The sequence below is a fragment of the Pithys albifrons genome, chromosome 1 (assembly GCF_047495875.1).
Source record: "Pithys albifrons albifrons isolate INPA30051 chromosome 1, PitAlb_v1, whole genome shotgun sequence".
NCBI classification, from domain to species: domain Eukaryota; kingdom Metazoa; phylum Chordata; class Aves; order Passeriformes; family Thamnophilidae; genus Pithys; species Pithys albifrons.
In genome coordinates this window covers 55033513-55057614 of record NC_092458.1, presented here as the reverse complement: position 1 = coordinate 55057614, position 24102 = coordinate 55033513, and the positions used below count along the sequence as shown (strand labels likewise).

The 24102-nt window shown below is 39.6% G+C and overlaps 2 long non-coding RNA genes across 2 annotated transcripts; one reads left to right on the top strand and one right to left on the bottom strand.

Annotated features, from left to right (window-relative positions):
- Window positions 1-1595: 1595 nt before the first annotated feature.
- On the top strand, window positions 1596-23691 carry LOC139669720 (uncharacterized). Its single transcript, XR_011697312.1, has 3 exons — window positions 1596-3384; window positions 5072-5133; window positions 20429-23691. It is a non-coding gene; the product is annotated as an uncharacterized lncRNA (long non-coding RNA).
- On the bottom strand, window positions 3432-14209 carry LOC139669713 (uncharacterized). Its single transcript, XR_011697311.1, has 3 exons — window positions 14075-14209; window positions 13659-13789; window positions 3432-3902 (listed from the first exon to the last, which is right to left on the bottom strand). It is a non-coding gene; the product is annotated as an uncharacterized lncRNA (long non-coding RNA).
- Window positions 23692-24102: the final 411 nt, after the last annotated feature.

The following is a 24102-nucleotide window of genomic DNA, read 5'->3' as shown; positions in this document are numbered from 1 at the left end:
ATGCACAGTTTTCTAGTCATAGGAAATTAAAAAGGGTTTGGAATGTTGCCAGTTGACTGACTATAGGGGGGAAAAAAGACCCATAATAAGCAACTGTTGTAGTTACAATATTTGCTGAAACCAACACACATTAAATAATAATGAAAGCAGCCCTTTAAAAATGCTGGCGGACTATATGGAACAGCTGAGCTGAAGAATCTGCAAAAAGGATAAAAAAAAAGAAGAAACTGGTATATGGCCAATGTGCTGTCAAAGAATAAAAAGCTCCTTTGGAGATTAAATGGTGAGATCAACTTCAGACAAGTATTTATAAAACAAATAGTTTGAAAGGGAAAGAGTTAATTCTTAAATTGTGTAAGTTAAAAATAATCTTTGTGGGTAAACTGATCTTCAAAGAAGATATTTAATTGGACTACTAAAGTTTTAGGTGCATGTAATTTTTTGAATAGGAGAAGGTGTGGTCAAGGAAGACATTTTTTAACACATTGAAATACAGCATGATGGCGGTTCTTCTACAAGAATCTTAAATTAAATTAGTTTTAAAATTTGTGGAAGACTTTAAATTTCCTTCTAGCCAAGAGGACCTTGTTATTGCTACATTAAAGAACTTAAACCTAATAACCAATGACCCTGGGATCTTATGTTTGCTTGTAAGAATTCAAAGGTAACTTCAAGAAACAGAATAGCTGAGGATTTTTTAAACGTACAAACATGGAGGTGTTGAGTAGGTGTTATGTCTTTCTGGATGTTATCCTGTATGCATTCTAGGAAATGATAGACTATCATAGCCACTGTGGAGGGAAGGGGGGGGGGGGGGGGAGGTCACACTTTTCAGTGTTGGCCAGATAAATATATTAAAAGCACTAGGATTGGACTGATAACAACATAACCTGAGACCATTACTAATAGTTACGATTTAAGACAGAATATACCCTTCTATTAAAGAAAATATATCCTCACTTTAAAATAGAAATCGGGATTTCAAATGGACAATGAAATGCAAGGTTTAGATCCCCTTAATCACTGCTCTGCTGTTACATATAAACGGAAGTCCCTAAATTTTACAGTACCCTGACTGCAATTTTCTGTTCCCCAGAAGCTTCGTGTTCTGTTCTGCACACATCTCCATCCTGGTATGTTCCTCAGTCTCACACTTCAGCCCATTGGCACTTGGATTCTTGGTGCCTATACTAAGCATTCATAGAGAGCTGAGGAATGTGTCTGACCCTGGGAGAGACTTTGCTTCCACTAAGACTTCTGTCAATGGTAATAGTTGCATGTCACTATTGGCAGATAATATTTTAAAAAATTTTGACTATAGAGAGCATAAAGCAAAAGCGGTCACACATCTCAGCTATGAATTCTTAGAATCCAAGCTCAGGTCTGGCAGAAGCCTGCCTGCACACCACAATGTATGTGTGAAACACACGTATACACCATGTTCCCCTATGATCTGAATTACTTAGTGTTATGGGTTTAGCCAGGTGGGCCTAAATTTAGGTTTTAAAGTTCAGCTAGGCCTGGGAATTGTCAGCTGACTTGAGCTGGGCTGAGCTAGCTAACAGCTGACTTCTTCCAGCCAATAATATTGTATTCCATACCATATTGCATCATCTCAAAAGGGGTAAGAGCTGGTGTGTGGGTGTGGCTTGTTCAGTTGCTTCACAGCTGTGGTGCCAGCAAGACACTCTGCTGTCCCAGGAGGGATGGGGAGGCCCAAGCCCAGAGCACCGGCTTAACATCATGTTATCTGAGGGAAGTAAAATGTTTGTTCTTAGCTTTTCTCTCTGCTTAAGTCTGTCTCTGAAGAACCAACTTCTCTAAAAGGATTTGTAGTTAAAATGGTAGAATTTGTGTTTACTGGGAAGTGGGAAGTTATTTCTTGTTATACATGACTTGTGTAAGTGTGTGTTATATTGTAGTATCCTCTTAATTTTCTCTTCTTTGTATAAATACAAGTAGTTAGTTTCAGCATAAAGCTGGCTTTGGAAGTTTTTTTTCCTCTCTCCTTCTTCTTTTCCCCTTAGCTGGTTGGGGGGAGGAGGAACCCTTTTCACTCTGTCCTGGGCAGTTGACGTTTTGCCAGCTCAACCCAGGACACTTAGGAAGTACCCAAGAGGAAATAATGCAAACCATCTGAATAGGCAGAAGACATGGTCTGAGATATACTGCATTGTTGTAAGCCCCAGATCAGTCTGAGGTCACAGAATATGACTAATGGAAGGTTCTCAGCATTCCTTGAACTTGTCTTTGCCTTTGTAGGCAAAGCCAATATCCTTTAAATGCTTATCTTTTATGAAAAGTTGTTCTATGCAGATTTCTTTCCCCACTATAATATGATATATAAAACAAAGAACATGAAAAATATTTCCATGTTCAAATCCTCTACTGGAAGTAAAACTGTCTCTGAAAACCTTAAAATTACTCACAAAACCTTCTGAAGGTTATAACCGACCTCCTGTGTCTTTGTTCTTGGTGGTGGTAAAAACTGGATCCATGCCCAGTACAGGGAACATAGTGTAAATAGCATTGCTGCAGATTGCTACTGGATTGTTCAAAACATCAGATGGTGAGAATATGTTATTATCAACAAGCTGTTTACTGGCCAATCAATTAAAAACTCTGATGGAGCACCAAGCATTTTATTGTAGGCTAGCCAAATGCATGGAGAAAACATATGCCAATCTCTCTGTTACTTTAAGAGGCAAATTCTGCTCTTCTGCTTCAGTATGCTCTAAAGCCTCCCATAGTGGAACCACACTGAAGTTAGTATAGGAGGGTAGGATCTGTTGCAGTGCTGTGGGAATCACTAGGATAATGCAGTTCTCAGATATCTGGACAACTTTATGTCAACATATATTTGCATAATAAGAGTACAGCTGAGGCATCTGTGAGTAGTCCTCCCTTCAAAGGTGTTTTGAATGCATGAGTTTGTCAGTCTGTGTGCAATACAGAAACAGACAGGAACTGCTGATTGGCTTTTATATTTGTGTTAGTTCTTACACGAAGTGAAGTTTTGAGGCTTTTATTCTTCTTTCACTTATGTTTATTATAAAATAAAATAAATCCCTTATCTTCATACCCAAAATGGAAAATGCTACCCAGAATCAGATGCTCCAAGAATTAATTTTTGAGTTTAGAAAGGGGAAAATGTATCTGATTGCTCAAAGTGCCTTAGTCAATAATATAGAATTGAAAGAACATTTTTTTTATTCACTCCCGAAACAGAGAATTCCCTTCTATGTTTTTCCAGAAAGGGTTTGGTTCCAATGGGGAACAGAATACAGAATTGTCGCAGTCTTAGTCTCTGGATGGGACTAGACCAGCGACGGGGTTCGCAGACTGCCTGCTGAGCTGTCGTTCGCGGCTATCCCTCGACCCTAGGTATGGTTTGCCTCGCGCGAGCAGAGAACAAACACCAAGGAGACGAGGGTGGTCTGACCTGATCCGAAGATCTAGGCTGATCCAACTTTATTGGGGGGAAACAGGGGTTTATATAACTTGGGGTAGGGAAGGTTCTGGAAAAGGGGTGGAGCTGAGGCGGAGCATGCAAATCCATCTCAGCTCATAGGGTATGCAAACTAGGAGGGAGTGAACTTGGGCGTGGACTGGTGACAGGCAGGGTCAGGGCCGCCCCCTAGGAGGAGCTGGCCAATGGTAGCTGTTCTCTTGTTGCTAGGCACCTGCCTGCCTGGGGGGAAGGTTCTGGAACTGGGAGAGCAGTAGACATCTTTATTTAAGTAAAAACTGGGGAAACTGGGGATAAAACTGGGGATTTAGAAAGTCCATATTATAAGGTCATAGTCCGGGTTCTTCGGGGCCTTCCTGGACCTTCCACACGTCGAACTCCGTTCGGCGCTCCCTTGTCCTCCTCCATTCTTCCATGTCCATATAGTCCCCATCTCCAACACAGAATGAGAACAGTCATTATGCTAATGAGAAGAGAAACAGGCAACTTTCTTTGGAAAAATCTGTGGTTATATTGGTGGCAAGAAATTATACATATACCCTGTCCAAAGGGTACTTGCACAATGAGACAGAAGGAACAGGTCTCATAAATGTACAGTTATTTGACATGGCTGCTTATGTCACAGGATATTGGTGACTTGCAGGCAGTACTGGCATTGCAGGTTCTCACCTGCTAAAATTAGGTCCGACGTGATTCAAACTGTTGTTCTGAGCTGGAAAGAAGGAAACAAAACTCTGCCTTTGAGAACCCAATAAATATTACATGAGATCACTTGGGATTTATATAAAAAATTTTTAAAAAAATCAAAGTATGTTCAGAAACATACACTGAAAAGAGCTACATTAAGTGAAGGGCTAAGCACGTAAAGTGATCTTTCTTTTTATCTCTTCTTAGACTAATGTTGGAAAAAAAATCTTTAAAGGGAATGAATAGAAACAATTGAGAAGTATATGATATCTATAGTCCAAAACTATCTGTTTTAAAGTGTTAGAAAAGTTACTTCTTATTGATTGCTCCTTTGGGGATTTTTTTGCCAGAATCTGTGAAGGTGAATAGTAAGTCACTCTGCAAATTGTTCTTGAAAAATACCAGCAAAAGAAAGAAGAATCTGTTCTGCAGTGAACTTATTATCACAAGAAGTTGGAGACCAGGGATTATCTTTACTAAAAAGAAAGGAAGGCTACCTCCTGTGGAGATTATGAGATCTGGAAAAAAAAATTAAGAAAACAAATAAAACAAAGGCATACATGCTTTGGACTGAAACATGTTGATGGATGTGTCCTACAATGAAAAATTCAAATCTTTGCTCAAAATTTTAAATTATTATTTTTTTTTTAAATTTAAGCAAGAAACAAGATGCTGAGTTCTTTTCTTTTTCCTAGTCACTCAAAACTGACTAAAATGAGGCTCTGTCTCTCCAGTTGTTTGTAAATTGGCACAGTTCTATTGGTTTTATCAGACTAATACCAGCAAGACCCAAAAGGCCTGAAAGATCTCAGCCAGATCATCTGAGATTAAATGCCTGATGCAAAATTTCTTTTGTGGCTGTGCAGGCTGCCTCTTTCTGAATGGTTACATTTTCACTGGTGTTTACATTTTCAGATGAATTGGAACCCATAAAATCATCCAGGAGTAAAGGATGGAAAAGCAGGAAGATGGTGAAGGTTAGTGAAGCAGGTTATTAAGCAAGTGATAACAGGGCTCTGAAACGATGGGAAGAGAAGGAATGGATAGTGGCATGTGTTCTGCTGAGAGTCCCAGCTCACACAGGTGTTTAAGAGTGGAAGAAGGGTGGGGATCTCTTGTGCAGCTGATGGAAGCCGAGGAAGTTGTATTAGCATTCCCAGTCTATCAGTCACTTCTGAAATATGCACAGAGCAGCCCTGTTGCTTGGGGTAATTGCATCTGAAGTAGTAGGTGTTCAATCTTTCGTATGCTGTATATTCTTATTATCAAACAGAAGATGGACCTGATTAGCATTTCTCCTCCTCCCACTGCTTAAATAATAATTGATAACTACTAGAGGCCATGCAAGATGTCATGGGTGGGTTGTATAGTTTAAATTTCATTTTATTCCTATGATTAGTATGACTAAGACAAAATGTGAGGCACTGTGCAAAAGAGAAGCCAACATGGCCACAAGCATCTCAGATAAAGCAGTAGCCTCTGCAATACAAAAATGTACGGCAGATCCAGGAGCAAAACCTTAGCTGATAACATTACACAGCTCTGCTTTCCCTTCTTCAACTGTTAGATGTTAATGAGAGATTTTCAAATTGAAATCAATGGGAGCTTCATTATTCACTTCAATAGTAGTGGGATGAAGTTCTAAACAGTAAATGGAGCAATGAAATCCTAAGAAAACAAGAGGCATGCTAATGTGTACTTTGCTTAAGAATTCTCAGTTTCATTGTCTCTGTTTAACAAGAGCAAGCAATTGAAAATGATGTACTCGGGTGGTGTGAAAGCATGTGTGCCTCGTGGGAATGGAAGACTATACACCTTTCTGCTTATGTTGGATGGAGACTAAACTAGAAACAAATAATTTAGCTTGCATACAGAAGGTGTAGGAATAAGTGCCTTCTAGAGAAAAAAAAAAGAATAAAAATAAAGGTGCATTAAGTGTTGTGTGTGTTTTACCAGCTTGGGGTTTTTTTGGAACCATTAAATACAAATCAAATGAATAATTTAATATTTTACACAGTACGAGCATCTTGCATCACTGAATTTTTGGAACAGTTTCACATAGAGAAAATGCAGTGGGTGCTTGCCTTGGTGTTCTGTAATTTTACTTTTTCCTTATTTCAATTATATTTCAAAGCAAATACTCTTCCCAGTTGTGAGGTGAATTTCATTCTGGTGAGGTAGTGGTTTGTTTGGTTTATTTCTTTTTGATTTCTCTGTTTTACAATTTCAGAATATGAACTGTAGAGAAAATAGTGAATATTTCTAATGATCTTAAGCTAAATGAAGACCTTTTCCACTGTTTATTCTTCCATTGAGATTCATTGGTGCACAGACCCTTTTACTTCACTCTGTGACAGTGTATAAAACGCTTAGCAGTGAAAATGTGTTTACAGGTGCTTTGTCTGGAAATAACAACCCCAGATTTTTCATTTCTCACATCCCACACACTATTTCTGTCTTTTCTCTTCACATTTGCATCATATCCACAGTCACAGTTTCATTTCCCCTTCCTTTTGTCCTTGATGTGTTGCTCTGCAATAGTCAGAGTCTTTTGCAAAGAAAAGTTTAAGATCCATGGTCACTTGTGTTATTTTCATAAATGTCTGTCAAAGGACCCAAAGAAAACGTTCTTAGGAGAACATCATGAAGAATAGTTTCTTTCTGAAGATGTGAAGTCAGTCTGTTCTTGGAAGTAGTTATTCTAATTCCCAAGTTTTAATTCTGTGTTAGAACAGACAGGCATGTACACCAATTCCCTTAGAATCTTGATTATTTGGAAAAAAATCCAAATATTGTTGGCTGCAAGAGAGATACAAAATACTCTAACCAGGATCTGAGGTCAGGCTTCAGACCTAGATGGGCCAGTGGGAGAGATTTACCTTTCTTAAAGAGGCCACTCACTCATTAGCATGGATTAGAAACAGGCAAAACAACATGTATTATCTTACAGGGTTGATGAATCTGTGACCAATTCAACCATCCTCCAATCTTAGTGTAAAGCTCAAACGTTAAAAAAAAATCCATTGCACTAAATGTTGCATTTTAATTACATAAATGTTGCATCATAAAGATTTTTGAACCAGAAATAAAAGTAAAATTCTTCAAAAAACATAGGACATTAAGAGAAAATTACTTAATAGCAATGAAATTTTAAAAATTGGAATGTTTTGATTTACACAAAGCAATGGTCATCTGCAAAATTTTATTTTTACAGAGGTTTCTGAAAGATGACACTTTCATCTCAATATCAGATTAAAAATTATGTCCATGTCTTTAAAATCTCAGTGGACAGGAATTTTGATCTCTGTTATGCCATCAGTCCTGTAAAAGCTTTTATTTTACACATATATGGGTATACCTTCCAGTGGCCAGGTTAAGTCTATTAACTTACCATTGCCATTTGAGACAGGAACAAAACACAAAATTCTGCAGTGGCTGTCACCATTTTAAAGGTCTCTAAGCACATCTGCTTATCTGCACAGTTTTTTGACAATAAATCACTATACTTAAGAAAGACTTGTATTTCAGTAATCTCTGTATTATTTTCTTTCTACCTGCAAAATGGTTGAATGTTTGCATTGAATAAGAGTTTAAACTAGATCTTACTGGCTATCTGGGAGAAATTCTTTCACCTGGAGAAAATGGTGGCATTAACATTGCTCTCTTATTGCTGTTCTTATTTCTGAGTGCTAGTGTTTTAATCATTGAGACTTCTAAGTGAGTAATGACTGACACCAGGAAAAAGTTTCCTACCCTTTGTTCTCGTCCAATTTGGACTTGAAACTCTCTTCTATTCAGCAACAGTTTTTTTTTCCAGAGCTTGATTTTTGGTTCCTATAAGAGAACAGCTATAAGCACTCAGGTAGCATGGTACTGAATGTTAACCCCTCAGGTCTGAACAGCAGAGGAATCAGGTTTGTGTTTGCATGTTGTATTAAGTGCATGTTTTTTTTTTTTCCTGGCTGAGACTCAACTTCTTCTGTTGCATCTACAGCTGAGCATTTTTCTCTCACCTGGAAGACAGAATTTCATGTTATGCAACTCAGACTAGGGCATAACGTTTTACCTTTTATTTTCCTGGGTAGAGTGTCATCTTGGCAGTTCAGAAGTGCTATAAACTGCTGTTCATGAGATATCAACACCTAATGCCAATGGCACACTCAGTGGACAGCACTCATGGTAACTCATCACTCATCTGGGACTTGAGCTTCACTATGGCTTGAATCAATATACTTGCCAAGTGAAGCCCAAAATATGGTGGACTTAATGAGTGATTAATGAGTAGGCAGGGACTGATCCAGACTGACTTTTGAAATTATCTGATACAGCCAAAATTAATGCAGGAGTAGAAAGGAAGGAAATCAGTCAACAATGGAAACCAATTACTGTTAATGTGTGTTCAGAGAAAGTCATTGGGCAGGAAAGTCCAGTATCAAGACTGAATTCAACTGTGATTTCACTAGCAAGGATGACAGAGGAGTGAGCATGTGGCTGTTACTTTCCTGAACCTGACCCTACTCTGAGGCCCTGTTGTAGTTGCTGCTGGCAGGAAGAAGGGGGGTGGTTACAGCAGCAGATACAGGCAACTTAAACACACCTCATGGTATGTGTTTCAACCATGTTTTTTTCACCCAAGATGCTTACTTTTCAGCTATCAGTCCAGTCAGTTACAGTGGCAAGTGCCAATCCATTGTTAACTGTGGTAACAAGCTGAATTAGTTTTGGACTCAAAGTATCCAAAATAATAAAAGTTGTAAACAGTCTGACAGTCAGTGTCCTGCTACTAATATGAATCCTATCTTTTAGAGTGAGTTTAGCATATATTGTTCAGCAGGTTATGATAAGGGTCTGCACGGGATGCTTTGTAAGAATTCAATTAGCTTGCGTTGTCAGTTAACACTATTTGCATGGTAATGAAACATTCTTTCAACAAAGTGTTGAAGGAAAACAAACTAATTAGTTGTTTGAACTGCACCTGACATTCACAGGGCCCAATGGTGGTGTTGGCTATATGCCTGCATGACTGATGTCCCTTTCTTAGAGCTGGCCAGCATTTTTCTGTCTATGAGTATATGAGACAAACAGGCAAACAAAAATCTCCCCAACCCCTCTACAGCTTCTTTAAGTGTTACTAAGCCAATTTAATGAAATTTGCCATGCATCCCTGCCCTTCCTATCACTACATTCCTTTTGCTGCCTTCTTTCTTTGATACATAAAATGTTGTTTCATTTTTGCTGTTATGGACCTACATTTACTTTTCTTCCTCTATTATTTTGTGTTCTGTATAAAAATGAAGACTCCTACCTTCTAGCATCCCCCTATGATCCTCCAAGAACTATTCTCTGTACTATAGGAATCACCATGGCAGCAGAGTGGCTGCCAATAAGCTGCTCTCTGCTTTTTCCATAGAAGTGACCTCCAAATTGCTGACCAGTGAGAAAAAATAAGTTACAACAAAAAATGGGCTGGCACAGGTTAGTTCCCTGCTGAGGTTCCTGGGAGCAGCACAATTGTACTTAGCCCTTCCCTTAGGGGAGATGGGCAGGTGCCAACCTCCTCCACAATGGATAGCACAGCAGAATAAATAAAGTCAAAATATTTTTCAGCCACTATAACCTACTTGGAAAAAAAAAAAGAAAAAAAGAAAAAAAAATTTAATCCTCTGATCAAATTTTGCCCAGATTCAATCCCACATAGTTTCTAACAGGTTTGTCCATTCTTTTCTTTCTCCCCTCCCCATGTGTGAGTTCAAAAGTTTTTTGTTTACAAAAGGTCTGACAAACACATGTGCATTTATTCTAAGGGATACTGTCATGGTGGATTTGGTGTACTGTATTTTTTTACTATCTTTCCTCTGTAAATGCTTCTGTTTTACAATGAGGAAATAGATATGAACACAGTAACTAATGAAGTAATTGCAATAACTGCATTAAATTAACTACAGTGGAAGGTTTGTGGCCTCATCTGAACAGGCATCTTTTGCACATGCAATGTTTGTTTTACCTGTTCATGATTCACTGCTTCATAGATGGCATCTGAGAATGGAAGACACTAAAAAGCACTATAAAAAGGCATAGCTGCCCACTGACAGATCTGATATAAGGCAGACCTGCAGCTGCCACATGACTCCACATCATCAAAGATGTGTCCATTCTGGAGGCCTTCCCAAAAGGTTTTGCCATTGCTACAGAAATTTCTTGAACACAATGGTGCATGGAATAACTGCAAAGGAAATTTGCTATGTGTTATTTGAAGATATCCAGTGATTTGATGTAAAGATTGATTTTTCAGCTCTTAGCTGAGCTATTGAGTCCCCTCACAAGAAAGACACTGTTCACAGCCAGTTCAGCTACTATTGCTTATCTCATGGCAGGTAACTGGATGACTTTATGTACTGACCTTACACCTCACCCATACAACAACTATCAGCTGCCCTGGCCAGAAGGAAATGATTCCTCCATTCATTTGGTAGACTAAGATAAAGCAAGAATCCATGTATTCCTAATGGATAGGGAACAGGGTTTTTTTAATTGTTTCCACAAACCACTGATATTATAATAGTACTTCTGAAACGGTTACCATTTTAACCTAACCTGTGAATGCTGTAAGCATCTTTCCAGTATAAAGAGAATGGCTGTGGTATGACTGAACTAAACACCAAGCCTGTGAGGGAAGAGTCAGCCCTTGTTGCCGTGCTTCTTCTTGCTGCAAACTGTGAAAAATAATCCTAAGCCTGGCTACTGCCAGGATAGTAGGCAAAAACTTCTGTGGGTAAGTCATTCTAGCAAGTGTGCAGCAGCTCAGCCAGCTGCCAAACAAGTTACCCCCAAGTTGTTTGACTTTGGTTGATGTTAGAAGATGGGTTAGGGAAAGAGAGCTCATAGTACAATGCAGAAGATATTTTAGTCATTATTGTTCTTGCTCTCTTTTATTATTGTACTCATTTTATCTCATCTCTCCATGTGAGAATGGTCATTATGTAATTGCTTTAAGACTCAGCAGCATCACAATAATACTTGGTCCATTTCCTGAGAAGGAAATTCCCTCAGTTCTAAAAAACAACTAAGTCAGTATATATTGCATGAGAGTAAAAAGTGATAAGCAGATGAAAGGCATAGTGTGTCCTTTCACACTCTATCCAGGCAGAGACTAAGATAGCTGTGCTATTCTGGAAAAGCAGGCAAAGCCTCTTCTGATTCTTCCTCTTGGTGAGCTCTATGATCAAATCCAAGATCTTCCAGCTCTCTCTTAGACTGAACTTATCTTCATAATACTGCTAATAAAAGTGAAATAAGGAATTAGGGTGGTTTGCATTAGGAGGAATTTAAACTTTTTAAATTAATTTCTAAATAATTGATACTGTCATTGCAAAGTACTCCTAAGTTGTTTGGTTTTTTCCCTTAATGTTTCATAATGCACTTTTTTTTTTTTTTTTTAGTTTAAAGCATTCAACCTGTTCAAGCTCTTTTACACATATTTTTTTGTAGCCCTGATAAACAACTGAGCATTTTACAACTGCTCCCTTCCTCTCTCTTTCACTTCAATTTTCTGAAAATAATAAGCGGAAAAGTCTCATTGTCCTGACAAGCTCATTCAGGCATGGGTTTCTGGCTGTAATTTGACATTATTAATTGGTGCATTCTGTTCTCACACAGGAAAGGACTGAAACAGAACTGAGGTATTTTCTGCATCATGAAATAAGTCAGGTGAAAAAACATACGTCTAACCTATATGTTCTGTTTATTTAGCAAGCTGGTAACTCTGTGCTAATGAAGACCAAAAGGACTGTGAATAATAATCTGTTCTTTTTATTCAGGATTTATAAAATCACCAAGACGGCAGCTAGAAAATAAAATGGAAATCAGAGGCTCAAATAATTTTGATTTTAAAAAGAATAAGAGATTATAAAGCTTATTTTGACTGCACTTAGAAGATGGCATGTTTCACATCAGGGATTTTGATGCATTCTGTAGTTAAATTTCTTCCAAGCTAATGAAAGTGAATGTAGTGTCCTTGCAGGTAGGGTTATTACGTTGCTGTTTAAAATCCCACAGTAGAAAATTTTGGGAAGGTGAGCAAGGCCCTGTTAAATGTTTTATATGGTGGCTTAGGGAGTAGAGCTATTGCAAGAATACAAAGGAACTCAAACTGAACTGAGATCACTGCAGAACTAACCAGAAGAGACTTTTTAGCAATCTGCATTTGACTTGCACTTTGTGTGCCACACACTCATGAAAACAAGGAATGTCGAACAGTTCTATAAAAATCTTTGTAATGAAATGACTTTTACTCTACCTTGACTGGAAGATATGTGTGATTTCTCATGAACTATTGACAAACCATAAAAAACAGTTCATGGTATCATGAGCTGTTGAGACACGAGATGTTTAAATGTTGCTTTAAAATCATTAGTACCATTCCCAAAAGGCATTTGTGGTGTACCTGTGTAACTGGATACTGTGATCCCTGATATGGTCACATGCAGGAGAACATCTTTTTTAAGGACACTTTGTGTTTTCAAGTGCACTTAGGAACCTTTATGAAGCGTGTTGCAATTATACATGTACATAAACCACAGCAACAGTGTCTGAGATCTATTGATTATGAAGATGTAAAAATCATCTGAAGATAGTTAAAAGACTTGCTACAGCCAAAGAAATGAGATCATGCATCACTACACTTAACTAATATATTTCTATAATCTGATATTGGATCAAAATTGAACAATTAGGAAAAAAACCCAAACCAAATCACAGCAGGGATTTAGAGATGCTGAGTGATGCCATTACTAATTTTAGATGGAAGATCTTTCTAGCTAAGAGAATGTCCTTGTTTGAGGAAACACAAAACAGTCTATTTACAGAAATGTCACATTTAGTGCTTCAGAATGAAAACTCAGTGCAAGAAACTCACAAAATTTGGTTTACAGAAGTCAATATCCAATGTATTTGTGATCATGTACATTTTAGCTTTTCTGTCTAGGGAATTATTGGTACTAGAAAACCTCTCAGGGGGTTGAATCACTGAGCCAAGTTACATTGTAGTACTGAAGTGACTTTTTGTAAAGCATTGAAAAATTCAAGAGTGGAAAGTTATGTGAAAGAGTTATACATTAGCTTCATTAGTTTACAGTATGAACATGGTTCTAACAAAATTTCCTCTGCTTATGAAGAGCTCAAACGGCTTTTAATTGCCAGAGCAATAGCTTTGTTTTAGACTGAGACAGGCACTCCTGTCTTTTTAAAAATCTATTTCAGAACTGAAAAAAATAACTTAGTTAAAAATGAATGAATACAGAGGACAGTATAAAGGTGAAATGGATAAGGAAGTTAATATAAAGTGACAATGTGACTTAGGCATAATTTTTTTTTCAAACAGCATTTTTTATCAAAATCTAGTGCAACCAAGTATGCTCAGATTATTTCAAGTGAAATAATATTAGGTCATTGAAAAGGGAAACTTGAAACATTTGCTTTAAATTCAGCCCTTAGAAGTACCTACCCGGCTTACAAAGGCAGAATTGTGGAGCTGTTCCATGGCAACACAGCGAAACTCCTCAGTAAGTCAGCAAGAGAAATCAATGTGTCTAAGTTCAGAAGTGAGTTACAGCAGTGGTGAAGAGTCTTTTTATCCTCGTGGTAGAAAAAAGATCATGTGTTAGCTAGGAGTCCTTTCTGGAGCAAGTTTCATTCAAAATGAAAACAACACCAACTCGTATTTCCCTGCAGGCTTTCTCCCTCAAGTGTTATCCTTACTAAGATCTGTTTGGTAACCCAATACAGTTTGTGCTAAATGGCACTTTCTAAATCTTTGTCATGATGTGGGCCTTTGTGAAATTGAGCAAACACAGTCTAAGCAGCACAGCTGGAAGTCTTGTCCTTATACACTCTGAGTTTATTTGCTATGAAAGATACTACCTGAACATTTCTCATGAGAATCTCTGGATCAATGGTCCCCACGCACGGGTGTCTCTCCTCAGGCAAAGGCTTCACAGCAGCAGCTGAGGAGGGCAGAGTCCAGTAGTAGCTGAGAGCCAGGAACTCCCATCAGCAACTTTGCACAAGGCTCTACCTTTGCCCTTTTGTCTCCTTGCACCTCTGCATGAGTGCTCCACCCACCCCTTTATGACTTGGGGTTGCAATAGTGCTTTGACAGGTCTGGAAGGCAACAGTCAGGGATACAATAAGTGGAAGAAGAGGAAACTAATAAATTAATACATTTTTGGAAGCTTATAGCGAAATTTTTTCCCTCTCTCTGAACTGTTCTGACATATCTAGGTGCTATAGTGAGACCTCTGCTTCAGCTGGTCTCTTCAGGGTCATCCATTGTGAGGAGGAAGGTATGAGTCAAAATCAACTAACCTGCCCCATCAGATTTTTTCTTGGGAAAATATCCAAGATTCAATATTTATTAAAAAATGTCAAGGCCCTTGGCTGGAATAGTATCTATACCAGAAGTGGGTTTGGATCCTGGCTGTAGAGAAATCAGAGGTTTTCCTGCCCTGGAACTAAATGATAGTCAAGATTCTATCTCTGGCTACTGAAAAAAACACTTGATTTTAATAAATTTTGCTCTACCTAGAATACTAATTTTGAATGAGAAATACAAAATTGAGGATTTAATGAAACAATTTTACTAAGGAAAACTAAGTAGTGAAACTTTTGAAGAAAAGATGTTTATCATATGGGAGAAATAAAATAAATAAATAAATAAAAGAAAGAAATAAATAAAAGCACATATTAATGTGCTAGCTTAGAAAGAACAGAGGGCTACTTGAGCCTAATTAATATCTTGTAATCTCATCAAGGCATATAAATATTTCAAAGGCATGTGTCCAGATGATGGTGCCAGATTCTTTTCAGTGATGCCCCATGACAGGATAAGGAGTAATGGACATAAACTAAAGTGTAAGAAATTCCACCACAACATGTGGAAAACTTGGCAGAACACTGGAACAGGCTGCCCAGGAAGGTTGTGGAGTCTCCATCTGAAGACATTCAAAACCTGCTTGGTTGCATTCTTTTTTAACCTTTTCTAGGTGACCCTGCCTTGACAGGGGGGTTGGACTAGATGATCTCCAGAGGTCTCTTCCAACCCTAACAATTCTGTGATTCTATGATTCTGTAAATCCCAAAATATCTTGAAGACACAAACTATACTGTAGAGATTCCTCTTGGAATGGATACCTATGCCTGAGCATCAAACATGTCTATCTGTCATACAAAGAATCACAGAATCAAATAGGTTGGAAAAGACCTCTGAGATCACCAAGTCCAACCTATGACCTAACACCACTCTGTCTACTAGACTATGGCACTGACACAACCAGTTTTTTCTTAAACACCTCCACGGACAGTGACTCCAGCACCTCCCTGGGGATCCCATTCCAATGCCTAATCACTCTTTCTGTGAAGAATGTCTTCTTAATGTGTAACCTAAACCTCCTCTGGTACAACTTAAGACTGTGCCCTTTTGTTCTTTTGCTGGTTGTCTGGGAGAAGAGACCAACTCCCACCTGGCTTCAACCTCCTTTCAGGGAGTTGTAGACAATAAGGTCTCCCCTGAGCCTCCTCTTCTCCAGGCTGAACAAGCCCAGCTCCCTCAGCCACTCCTCATAGGACTTGTGCTCCAGACCCTTCACCATCTCATTGACATTCTCTGGACATGCTCCAGCACCTCAATATCCTTTCCAAATTAAGGGACCCAGAACTGGACATAGTACTCGAGGTGCAGCCTAACCAGTGCTGTGTACAGGGGAATGTCACTTCACTGGTCCTGCTGGCCACCCTATTCTTGACACAGGCCAGGATGCCACTGGCCTTCTTGGCCACCTAGGCACACTGCTGCCTCGTGTTGAGGTTCCTGTCAATCACTGCCCCTGGGTCCCTTTCTGCCTGGCTGCTCTCCAGCCACTCTGTCCCCAGCCTGTAGGGCTGCATTTGGTTGTTGTGGCCAAAGTGCAGGACCCAGCACCTGGCCTTGTTGAATCTCATACCCTTGGATTTGGCCCACCTATCCAGGCTGTCCACGTCCCTTTGCAAAGCCTTCCTACCCTCCAGCAGATCAACACATCACCCCAGCTTGGTGTCATCTGCAAACTTGGTAGTGGTAGATTCAATCCCCTCATCGAAATCATCCATAAAAAAATTAAACAGAACTCGGCCCAACACCAATCCCTGGGGAACACCACTGGTTACCAGCCACCAGCTGGATGCAGCCCGGTTCACCAGCACTCTCTCGGCCTGGCCATCCAGCCAGGAGCATGTCATGGGAGACAGTGTCAAAGGCTTTGCTGAAGTCCAGGTAGACTACATAAACAGCCTTCCCCTCATCCACCAGTAGGGTCACCTGATCATAAAAGGAGATTGGATTGGTCAGGCAGGACCTGCCCCTCCTAAATCCATGCTGGCTGATACCCTGTCTGTCTTGTAGGTGCTGTGTTATCACACTCAAGATGATCTGCACCATAACCCAGCCATGTACCAAAGTAAGGCTGACAGGCCTATAGTTCCCTGGATCCTCCTTCTGACCCATCTTTTGAATGGGCATCACATTGGCTAACTTCCAGTCATCTGGGACCACCCCACTGAGCCAAGGCTGTTGATCAATGATGGAGAGTATCTTGGTGAGCTCTTCTGCCAGCTCCCTTATCACCCCAGGGTGGATCCTATTTCATCTCATAGACTTGTGAGCATCTAAGTGGGTCAACTTCTTCCTCCTGGATTACAAGGAGGCTCCCCATCTCTGTCTACTAGCTCAGGTGAACAGTTGTCCTGAGAATGACCTGTCTTTTTATTGAAAACTGAGGCAAAGAAGGTGTTAAGTGCCTCAGCCTCTTTCTCATCTATTGTAACTATATTCCTCCCTTCATTCAAATAAGAATGGAGGTTTTCCTTGCCTCTCCTTTTGCTATCTGAATCCCAAGGTCGTGAGTTCAAGTCTCAGTGGGGACTGTCCCCTGGCAGTTCAATGCCTCCTTGCCATCCGATCCCATCACATCTCGGATGCTCAGCAGGGTCAGCCCTGGTTAGTATGGGGTGCTGTAGACAGTCCCGAGGACTTCACTGTCACTGTCCAAGCTCGCTTGGCCATGGCAGATGGACCTTAGGACTTAAATGGTGGGGCAAGTTCTGCACACTCTGTGCCTCACTTAAAAGATCCACTGCACAGGCTGGAAGGGCACACCCACGTGGGTAAAGCCCTTCCCAAATTTTCGTTCGCGAAGTTTGGCCATATATATATTTATAAAAACACTTTTTATTATCCTTTATAGAAGTGTCCAGATTAAATTCAAATTGTGCTTTTGCCTTTCTAATTCCTTTCTGCATGACCTAATTACATCCTTCAACACTCCCTGAGTTGCCTGCCACTTTTCCCAAAGGTGATAAACCCTCACTTTTTCCCTGAGTTCCTGCAAAAGCACTCTGTCCAAGGAGGCTTGTTGTCTTCCCTGCTGGCTCATCTTTTGGTACATAGGGACAGCCTGCTCCTGTGCCTTACGGATCGCTTGAAATATGTCCATCCTTCCTGGGTACCTTTGTTTTTAAGGGTTGTTTCCCAAGGGACTCTCAAAATCAGAATCCTGAATAGGCTGAAGTCTGCCAACTAGAAGTCCAGAGTAGATGTATTGTTGATATCTCTCCTTATATCACCAAGTGTTGAGTGTTATATAATTTCATGGTCACTTTATCTCAGATGGCCTCTGACCACCACATCTCCCACCAGCCTCTGTTCATGAACAGCAGATGTAATGGGGCCCTGCCTCTGGTAGGCTCACTCACCAGCTGTGACAAGAAGCTGTTCTTCATACACTCCAAGAACCTCCTAGACTGCCTCTTCTCTGCTGTGTTGAGTTGCTAGCAGACATCTGGCAGGGTAAAGTCTCCCACAAGAACAAGGGCTGGAGATCTTGAAATATCCAGCAGCTGCAATTAGAATAATTCATCATCCTCTTCATCCTGGTTGGATGGTCTATAGTAGACTCCCACCAGGATGGCAGCCTTCTTCCTGATTCTTACCCAAAGGCACTCAGCATTATGGTCACGGACCTCAAGTTTACAGAGTCAAATTACTCCCTAACATACAGAGCCATCCCTCCACCTCTCCTACTTCACCTGTCTCTTCCAGAGAGCATGTAGCCCTCCATTGCAGCACAATGTACACACAACTGTATACATGATCATAGAAAAAAGCTTTAAACTCATACCAAATGAAATAAAAAAAAAAGAAAGATGTTATAAATTTGGATAAAAGTTCTGGGAAAAGACAGGGAATAAAGTAAATTTTTAAAAAAGGGACTAAGTATGCAGAAAAATACTTTCTTCAAGTGATATTTTTCTAACTCAAATATTTATAGAGAAGAAAACTTTCCTGACAACTACAGTTACAAGTGCACGTAAAATATTGTCTGAATTCAGCCAAAGCTACCTCACTTATTTTGCCTAGTAATAGAAGCACAGTGCAATATTAAATGTGTTCTGTCATACACACTCCCTTTGGATTACAAGGTAAAAAATAATTTTATCTTATTTCATTTTATATGGCAGCTTTAAGCCTAAATTCACATTTCAGTAGCTAAAACAGAGCTTGGTTTTAAGAAATCAAAAAAGACATTGCTTCAGCACACATTTGTCCCACTGACTTCAGTGGAACTTCAGCAGAAGCTTTAGAGCTCAACAAGAATTTGAGAGGTATTTTGAATACAGAACCTTAAGCTGATAGTTTAAAACTTGTAAGAGGATGTATGTTTATATTTTGCTAGAGCCAATCAGTACTTAACGAATGTCGATTTGCTGACAACACCCACATACCCGACTTTACACAGCAATTCACATTTGTCAGTTTGTATACATGTGTTTTGGGGGAAAAATACTGAGCAAAAGAAAACTAAAATAACTAAATAGACAAATTGCTCACCTGTTGCTGATGAGACTTTGAAATTCACAACCTATTCAGATGGATGCTGTTTTGGGGGACTGTCAGAGCACACATGATGAGATGAATGAGACTGGGACAGATGGGTTTACACATTTGTTGATTCTACTTGGTTGGTGACATTTGTTCTCCACAGGCTGGATTTGATAGTACAAAAATGTCTTTGAGGAAAAAAACATGAAATAAGACCCTGTTTTCAGACCTTCATCTTTCACACCTCTTTGACAGTGTGAAGAGGCATGAGAATCAGTGAAAATAACAGAGAAAATTTGTGCTTGTTAATTACCACTGAGCATATTACGTGCTCTCATGAGTAAATCCACTGGAATTGGGGTATAAATCACTGTGCTTGGTTGCAAATGTTTTCAAGACTGAGAAGTATTCTGAGTCTTCAGGGATATTTTGCTGTGTGTGTGTGCCAATTACACTTTTACAACTCATCTCTCTTGTGCGCATTTTCCCAGCAGTGTCTCCCTTTCCTATTAAGTTATGCTGGCCCAGCAGGCCTTAGGATGTGCCTATTAAGCAAGATGCCAATGGGTTATGCTCAGAATGGTCTTTTCTTTTCTTATTTTTTTTTAATTGCAACTGTTTTTAGAGGCAGTAGGAGGTTGTGCAATAAACCCCCTGTTCTCCAACTCTTTGATAAGAAGTTTATTGACTGACCTTGCTACGATAGTGAAAACATCTTTGAAGCAAATGCATGTAAAACAATAGAATGCCAGTTCATTAAGTTTTTTGCAAGTGTAAAGTTAGTGTCTTAAGAGAAAATTCCTAGGAATACCTGATAATCCCATTTGTTTCTGGTTATATGTAATCGTAAAATGTTTTTCAATTATTCACATTGTTTAAAAAGAAAGAAAGAAAGAGAGAAGGTGGTCTCTTTGGAGAAGAGAGAGCTATGAAACCCACAGTGGGTCTGAGGTCATAAATAAAAAGTTAAGTTTTGAGAAGAAGATATTGCATAATTTAGGAAAAGTATATCTAGGTTTATAAACATTTTTTCCCATTTCAATGCTTATTTTTTGGTATGCAAACGGAAGAAACATGTGAGTATACAAACATTTTGCTATCACTGTGCCTCACTAATCATACCTTCTAGCTGACCCAGACCCAAGTGATTTTCACTGAATTAATGTATGCTTGTATGATGCTGGGGTTTTTTTTCTTTTATCACTTATCTCCTCTTTAGCTTATACCTGGGATATATGCATTCTCCCATTAGAAAGGGCTATAATATTACCTATGTACATATGCAACTTAGCAGTTTATTTCTGTTTCAGATGCATTAAAAATAAGCTCTTCAGACCAAAATTAAACTCTTGTTCCCTCTCCAGAGAGAAGAAAAAAAGAAAATTCTCACAGCTACATCTGGCACTCAACAATCTCATCAGAGGACTGGAAGAGATCTATTCATTATTAGAAAAATTGTCTATTGTTAATAGAGTAAGCAATGAATTTCTGTTCTCATCTCAACTGGGAATGGAGCTGGCTTGCCTGTTTGAACAGAGGTGACAAAAATATTTCTTGATTGAATTCACATAACATCTGGTAGTTCTATCAATCCAGAATATCCTTATGCAAAATACTAACTTGCTCTGGATTGAATTATTTTTCTGCATCCAATGCCAGCAGAATTTATCATCTGTACACTGATGGCCTATCACAGCATATAATGTTCACTTGGAGCATATCTTTATCTCCCTGAGTATCTTTAGAGAGGACAGACATATTTTTACCTGTTTTTAACCATCTTTCTCTGTGTTTTTCAACTGAAACAAGATTATATGTGGAGCCAGACATCTTAGGATTCTGCAGGTTCTGCCAAGAAAACAGAGATCATAGACTGATAGGACAAGCTGAGTTGGAAGGGACCCACAAGGACTATTGAGTATAACCTTTAACCCTGCACAGGACCATCCCCAAGAGTCACATCATGTGCCTGAGAGTATCATTCAAATGTTTCTTGAACTCTGTGACCACTTGATGCTGTGACCACTTCCCTGGAAGCCTGTTCCTGTGCCCAACCACCCTCTGGGTAAAACACCTTTTTCTAATATCCAACCTAAACCTCTACTGACACAACTTCAGGCCATTCCCTTGGGTTCTGTCCCTGGTCACCACAGAGAAGAAATCGGTGTTTGCCCCTCCTCTTCCCCTCACAAGGAAGTTGTAGACTGCAATGAGGTCTCCCCTCAGTCTCCTCTTCTCCGGGCTAAACAGACCAAGTGACCTCAGCCACTCCTCATACAGCTTCCTTTCAAGGCCCATCAATGTCTTAATTTCTCTCCTTTGGACACTCTCTAAGAGCTTAATATCTTTCTTACATTGTGGTGGCCAAAACTGCACACAATATTGAAGGTGATACCACCCCAGTAGAGGGCAGAGTGGGACAATCCCCTCCCTTGACCAGCTGGCGATGCTGTGTCTGATGCCCCCCAGGACATGGTTGGCCCTCCTGACTGCCAGGGCACTGCTGACTCATATTCAACTTGCCGTCAACCAGGACTCCCAAGTGCCTTTCTGTGGCACTGCTTTCCAGCATTTCATTCCCCAGTCTGTATGCACATCCAGGGTTGCCCCATCTCAAGTGCAGAATCCGGTACTTCCCCTTCTTGAACCTCATATGGTTGGTGATTGCCCAGTTCTCTAATTTGTTGAGGTCTCTGTGAAGGTTGTTTATCTTTCCAAGTCACCATTATGTGTGATGGAGCCCTGCTTTCCTGGGGATGGCTGAACACCTGCCTGCCCATGGGAAACAGTGAATGAATTCCTTGTTTTACTTTGCTTGCATCTATGTCTTTACCTACTAAATTGAATCTCAACCCACAAGTTTTCTCACTTTTCCAATTCTCTCCACCATCCCACCAGGGAGAAATGAGTAAGTGGCTATGTGGGGCTTAGTTGCCAGTTGGGGTTAAGCCACAACAACTTTATTAAAAAAAACATACAAGTAATTTAAAGATTTGAAATTGGAACAAATAAGAATTCAAAAGGTTTGCTGACCAGTCCACATTTTGTTGACACGGTCTATGGTCTCCTATGTCCATTTATCATATCAATGCCACAGTTAATTCTAGAGTAAAATTTAACAAGTAATTAGCATTATTTGTAGATAAAAAGAGAGACGCTTTAAAAAGTCCTAAGGTACTGGGCCAAACCTTCATGTGGTATCAAATAGCAATGCTTCACTGACATTTGGAAGATAGAGATTAAATTGGGGAAGTTATTACTGAATAATGTTAACTCTAATACAAAATTAGATGGTGACTGTAAGAGACAGATGCTCCTCTGCACTAGCTATAATACAAATGGATGGTACTTCACATTTTTGCCTTTTAATTAAAGAAAAAAAAGAGCCAGTAGAAGGAAAGAAGTCACAGACAGGTAAAAGCATGTGCCTAAAGTAATGCAGAAGATCAAGGCCTGAACTGTGAATAAAACCTGTGTTTCCTGTGTTTCTGCCTAATGCTGTCTCCACTCTCTGATGCTGCCTGTAAGGTAATGAAAGCGGTGTAGACATGCAGCTCCATCTTTTCTTTCACATACTTCACTGCGTGTCATGAGGGTTGGAACATTCTCAGTGGGGTTCTCTGTTGTGCATGGTCTAATATCTACCAACGCCTGTACATTTGTGCAGACAGCCGAGTGCTTGATTTGCAAAGGGATAGCAGAGCACATAAATATCTAGTGAGACACAAGGCACTGTCAGTGTCTGTAAATATCAGGGAAGCATGCAATTGAGATGACTACATGAAAGACAAAGATGCGCTGGTTTGCAGGTGCAGTTTTGCAAAGCCAGGTGAAGGAAAAAGTCACAACACATGAATAATTTTAGCCCATGACTATAACTCTCTGTTGTCAATTCCAGTTCTGTTTGTCATCAGACAAAGGCACTGAAGGCAGTAAACCATTACAGCTTTGCACTCATCTATCCCCAAGGGGGCCTTTTTAAACAGACAAATTGATTTTTGCCACCAGACAGTGAATCATGCATACAAACTAGGGGAGTACTTATGAATCCCTATATTCGTTTCCCCATGGTGCTTGGTAAGGTGTGTTGTTTGCCTGATTTGTTTAAGAATAGGTTTTGGGAAAGAAACAAAACAAAGCAAAACCAAACCCCTAATGTTTTTAACCCCTGCCTCAATAACACAATCTATCAGCATTCAGATAAATGTTTTCATTCCCCAAGGAGGGCTTAAATTTTTGGCTTACAGAGTATTGATATAATCAAACTCTGCCAAGTGCTATGCATAGAACTTTTAAAACAAATCTTTGCTTGGCTATTTTCAGGAAGAAAAGGGAGAAGAAAGGAAGAAAATCCAAGTAACAGGGATTGATTCCATTGTCTACACAGAGGCATCTGATACCTTTTGAGACACCCTAAGGTCCCAGGGGTTCAAGACCAATTGAAACCCAGGTGGGACACTAATTGCTACAGAACTACATAGATGAGGAGAGATTTGGACCTAGTAATAGAAATTGAAAGCTGACTGGTTAAACTAAGAATATGTCTTGTAAAAGACCAAAACTGAACTTTTTTGTATTATTGAAATTGAGAAAAATTGGATTTCAATAATATTCACTTTCTCAAAAAAAAATTGGTTCCCTTTCTGCAAAAAGCTTTGGGTTCGTTTCTTTTATTGTTTAGGATTATTTTTCTGTCATTTAAATATAAATATATGACAGTTATATAAGACTGAAAAATGCCAATAAAAATAGTGATAAAACAGATTAAACCAATCAGTGAGGAGAAACTTCCCAAGCCTCACCCACTGGACCAGATTGAGATGGCGGCTGGTCTCCCCCATCTGGAAAAAACGTATGTGGCCATAGGATAGAGACAGGTTCACTGCCCTTCCACATGGTTTTCCTCCCCCACACCCAGAAAACCTGGCAGAAACAGCTGGAGAGTCAGTGCTGGCAGGAAACGGCAGATAGCTGTGATTCGATACCAGCAGATGCTTGGTGTGGGGCTGGAGTGAGGCTGCAGTGCTGGTACAGGCAA